Consider the following 5962-nt stretch of genomic DNA (forward strand, 5'->3'; position numbering starts at 1 on the left):
GACGGGCCTGAGCTGCAGGAAGGCACCGGGGCAGGGCGGCGCGCGCGGTCGGGCGCGGCGGCGACGCGGCGGGAGCTGCGGGAAGGCACCAGGCATGGCAAGAGAAAGCGGACGGAGAGAGAAGGAAGGTGGGGCTCTGCGACGAAAAAGTGAAGAAAGCGACGAGGGAGTGGCTGCATGTGGGCCACGGGAGGCAAAAAAGTGGCGCCGGCACGCCCAGCTGCCCCCCGGGAGCTGGGTTCGGGGTGGTACTACCGGCGCTATTTTTCTATAAATCCGGCGAAAAGTGACGCTTTGGGGGCGTGAGTGGGAGGAATTTTTGCCGCCGGCGCCCAAAAAATGGCTTGGGGAGGCTTCTTGGGTGGCCGGCTGAAGATGCCCTAAGCATCAGTCTGAGCTTGCTGAAAAAATCTAGAACTTTAAGAAAGAAAATAAAAGATACACCAAGATTAGATAATCAAATGGGGGACGTTTACCTAGCCCTTGCTGTGTGAAGCAACCATCTGGAGCTAATAGCGACGTAGTCTATAGAAAAACCGCAGAAAATGCGATAATTCAAGGCAGAGCCCGGGCTCAGATGAGCCCGGTGAACAGTAGCCCGATTTGAAATACAAAAAATGTTCAAAAAATTCCAATTTTTTTTGTGGTGCAAGATACTTCTGTGTGTGAACTCCGTGCAAAATTTTGTGAAGTTTGGACATTCGAGAACCCCGTGGCAAAAAAGACAAAATCAGGCATGAACAGTGCGATTTTCAAAAGTTTCTCAGACATCCGAAATTTGTCTTTTTTGCCACGAGCTTCTCGAATGTCCAAACTTTACAAAATTTTGCACGGGGTTCACGCACAGAAGCATCTTGCGCCACAAAAAAAATTGGAATTTTTTGAACCTTGTTTGTATTTTAAATCGGGCTACTGTTCACGCCCGGGCTCATCTGAGCCCGGGCACCAAATCGCCGCACTCCAGAAAATGTTGGCAAGATCACATAGTATACATGTGTACTAACTTGGACTAATGAAAAAAGGATACATACTGAAGGGATCAGTTGAGCAGATTGCACCTTAAACGAAATATGGGGCGTTGAACTAAAATGTATCCATGCCAAAGTTGATCTTTGCATTTTTCGGTGTAAATGAGTTTTGTCATACTTCGCCTCATTTTTCGTCTCTCTCTGAGGGTGCACAGAAGAATGAAACTACAATCCCCAATTGACTTGATAAATCCAAGCATAACATGGATTGTAAATGAACGTGGCTATTTTTTATCTATCTTCAGTACATATGAACCACACCAGCTAAGCATTATATGGTTCTTAAAAATAAAGAGGGTGTTGCAAATCTGAAATCACTCCAGCTAAGCTATATACACATTTGTACATACGAACCACTCTTAGTGTTTCCATAGACGTGCTAACCAGTGATGCTCCATTGCTGTCAGCCTTCTTCAGCTATGTGATCCCCATCTGAATTTCTGCTGGCCCAGTGCCTCTAGGAACATGTGTAGGAAGTCATGAAATCCAACGAAAATGATATTTGTATACCTCAGCCCCACACACATGCATCTACATTGAAGATTCATTAGTGCGAAGGAACTCTTTTTTTCACCACAAATAAAGCAACTCTTCTTAAAGTGTTCTGTCATTTGGCAAGCTTCACAAGATATAAGACGATTTAATAGCCACCGGAGGTACGACGCATGGTATGTTTCCTATCAAGAGAAAAAAGTCGTCGTCTGTATCTGTGACTTCGCTGCCACAATTGTTTGTAATGTATTTGTATATATAAATTGCTAAGTGAACGTTGTTGAGTAAAAAGCATGGTGCTGGTCTAGAAATCAGCATGACCAATAAATATTTGACAACTTCACCCGACATCAGATCCCTTTATGTGGTGCATGCGTTGACCGCGAGAAGAATATTAATCAAAAAATTTATGCAAGACTTGTTTGGGAGTCAAGTAAGCCCCTCTATATAAAAAGAGGAGATGTATCAATCGAATCAAGCAAGAATTAATAAGGAAATCTCTTCCCTCTTGTCGGCCGTGGGCAGAAAGGCCCCCGGCCGGCCCTCTCGCGCCCTCCTTATAGCAGCACCATAACAGTTTGGTATCAGCTAGCTTCGGTTCGATCAGGTCTTCACCGCCGCCCAACCCGTGTCTCTTTCGCTGCCGGTCACCTCGTCGCCTCCGGTGACCACCACGACCTTCGCCTTGCTCCTGCCCGTGCCGGGATCCTCCGTCGCGCCCGCCCCCGCCGTCCTCACCTCGGAGGAGGTGTCTGGGGGCACTGCGGGACCTAACCCAGGCGGTCCAGGAGATCCGCCTGTTCTTGGCCAGGTCCTACGGACCGCACCCGGCAGCGCCACACCAGGCGGCCTCTGCCGCGCTCGCCAGGCCGCCGCTGCAGCTGCCATCCACCGCCCCGCCCTGGCTGTGACAGCCGCCACTCCTGGCGGCCTCCGCCGCGCCCGGCGCTCCGTCGGAGCAGTCGCCGCCGCTGCCCCAGGGCGTCCCCGCCGCGCTTGCCGGGCCGCTGCAACAGCCGCTGTAGCTGCCATCCACCGCCACCACCGCCCCGCCCTGGCTGCAGTGGCAGCCGCCGCTCCTGGTGGCCTCCGCCGTGCCCGGCGCTCCGCTGCAGCAGCCATTGTCGGTCAGCTGCGGCCCCGCATCGACCGTGCCGGCGGGAGTCCCGGTCCACCAGATTAAGTTCCCGCTGTCGCCATCACCGCTTCCCCAGGGCGTCCCCATCCAGTAGATCAAGTTCCCGCCGTCGCCGTCATTGCTTCCGGCTTGGATCACTACCCGCCATGTGTCAGCGGCGATGAGGCTGCAGGCTGCTGCGCACGGCCTCCTAGCGCGTCGGCGTGTCCGGGAGATGCCTGGTCTGCAGCTGCCGCTCCTCCCAGCTGCGCAAAGGACCTCGCTCTCGACCGCTGCATCGGGGATCTTGGGCATGATGTTTTCCCGCGGACAGTGACCTCAAAGTCTGCAACATCGGCGGTTGGGGGGCGCAACCCTCCTCGTCAGGCATGCTGTTTTCCCGCGGGCAGCGACCTCAAAGTCTACGACATCGACGGTTGAGGGGCGCACCCCTCCTCATCATTCTCCATCGCAAGCCCTCCGCTCTTCTCTGTGCGGTGCAGACCAACAGTCGGCCGACGGGGAGAAGGCAGAGTGTCACCGACAGAAGCGCACCGCGTAGCACCACTGCATTCCGCCGACCGCCGCGAGGGCGCCTCTGCTGGTCGCTCTTGCGACCACTTCCAGGTGGCCATACACATGCACTCCTTTTGTCCAGATGGTGTCCATGGGATCCAGGTGGACGTGCAGATGGTATCCACTTTTTGTAAGGTGTCCAAAATAAAGCGTCCCAGTCATTTCAGGTTGAGAGTAATAAAACAATTCGAGATGTAAAAGGCTTGTTTTTAGGTGTTAGATTTGTGTTGCGCGAGTCATGGTTATAAGTTGGTTAGTCTGCAGCTCGAAGACAAGCGGGATGTCGAGGTGGGGTGTAGTGTTAGAATATGTAATGGGCCTAATGGCCTGAGCTGACAGTATAGCCCGTTAGTTTTAGGGTTAATTAGAGATAAGGGTCGCTTGCTTAGGGGTCAAGTAAGCCTTGCTTGGGAGTCAAGTAAGTCAAGCAAGAATTAAGAAGGAAATCCCTTCCCTCTTGTCGGCTACCAGATTCTTCAGTATTATCATATAAGGTGAACAAAATCAGACCAAAAAAATTGAGAGTGGAGAAAATGAAACACACACTTCCAGGATTCCATACAATAACTAACGTTGTCTGCACAGAATATTGCATTGTGTTGCCGAGCTACTCTGGCAAGTTTAGAAAAGTTACCACCATGTAAAATTTGGCAAAAACCAACTAATTCGCCAACAATTTTGGGCAAATTTGGTGGTTTCGTGATCATCCTATTCTGATATTATGTATATAAAATAATGTATATGAATATCTCAATTAATACTAAAACATGTAGTCGAATTTTGTTGTCAACAAATCAACATCAGTATATGAGGGAACTCTCAAAATTATGTATATGACTACACCAGTTATGAAAGAAGAGTCATTTTGATTTAAAGCCAGTGACCACCTAACTATCAATACTATATTACATTCTTTGGCAATAGAAACGAACCCGCAGTATTCTAATTTCCAAGGGGAATCTGAACAAACAATGGGTCAGACACACCATAACGCAAGTCATACAAATTAAGCAAGCCAAATATACCTTTAATTTCCTTTAAGCTAATTCATTCAAGCTACTTACTTTACAATAGTCACTGCAAGTTAATTGGCAACCAAGAAATAATGTATGCCACTCTAATGGTATCACTTGATTGTTTCTACACCTCTGGAGAACAAAGGATGTGAAAATGGCAGAATACTGGATTGCAGAACTCCATATAAATGGAAGGAATAGCCTAGGCAAATCTAGACCTAGCTAGTATGCTAGGTCGATTTTGAGGCACCCAAAAACATAGCAGTAGACGCGTTATGAGCTGAATGTGTAGGATTCTAAATTTGAAACACAATTACGGTCAACGGGGGATATGGACCCATAACCAACTGTAAAAGAAAAAACATGCATGGAAATGGAATAAAGGGCAGTAGAATGGGATTATCCATATCCGCAGAATATATTGTTTGAAGAAATGAATGATAACTATAAACTCATGAAATGGAGATACAGACCTGCACTGCAGATTCAATCAGCTTTCTCAACTAACTGCACGTAGATCAAAATGTAGCCATGGGCTATATAGTGCATGTGTTTAGTTCTAAAAATTATTATCAAGTACAAGAAGCTTGTCCTCATATTTATCCGAGCAGCTTGGCCTACCCTTCTTCTTTTCCATCATCATCTGCAAGCTAGCGGTATGAAATCCTCATCCCAGACAGCTCTGGTGTTTCTACAGCGGGTAGTTAACACTAAAGCATAATCTAGGAGGGAGAAATTAAAGAAAGGACAGGGAATTAATGAACTGAACATCGAAAGAGAGCAGAGGCAGGTAAGACTTATAACTCAAACAACAATTTCTTTCACCCCGACAAATTAAATGAATTTTCTGCTTGGCAACATATATCAAAAGGAACGTACATGTTGTTCTTATTTCTTTGACACACGTTTACTAATTGATCAAATGGTTCACAAGGTATTATTTGGAGAGTGGGTGACGGATCGAGTATCAGACTGTGGCCCATGGATCCTGCGCGGCCCTGGCTTCCGCCCCATTACGCCGAAGCGGAATTGTCGGTTTAACAAGGTGTCAGACTTCTTGGATGAACACGGAGCTTGGAATATGCAACGTCTTAACGATCATTTTTGGAATATAGATATTCATGAGATTGTCAAAATCCGGACTTCCCCAAGGAATAGGGAAGATTTCTTTGCTTGGTTCCCAGAGAAGAGCGGAATTTTCTCGGTGAAAAGTGCCTATAGGTTGGCAACAAGTGTGCATGATGAGGTGTTTGGCGGTGGGGCTTCTAGTACCCACCCTGATGGTGCTAGACCAATATGGCGTTCAGTTTGAAATTCTTCTGTTCCACAAAAGATGAAGATCTCTGCGTGGAAATCAATTGCAGGTGCTCTTGCTACAAATAAATGCAAACTACATAGGCACATCTCACATACGGACCTATGCCCCTTGTGTGGCTCTATGGTGGAGGATTCTTTCCATGCGTTGGTGACTTGTGATCATGCTGCGCGTTTATGGAATCGCATGCGTGAGTGTTGGGTATTACCTGGTAATTCAATCCTTGCTAATTCTGGTGATGATTGGCTATTGAACATACTGGCTGCATGTTCTGAAGTGGAACGCAACAACGTCCTAATGTTGACTTGGCGTGTGTGGCAATTGCGGTCGGACGCTGTGCACGGAAAGGAAATTGCGACTACTGAGGCATCAGCGTCGTTTTTGGAGAGTTACATGCAATCAATTACTCAAACTAAGT

Source organism: Triticum dicoccoides, chromosome 5B (assembly GCF_002162155.2).
Source record: "Triticum dicoccoides isolate Atlit2015 ecotype Zavitan chromosome 5B, WEW_v2.0, whole genome shotgun sequence".
NCBI classification, from domain to species: Eukaryota; Viridiplantae; Streptophyta; class Magnoliopsida; order Poales; family Poaceae; genus Triticum; species Triticum dicoccoides.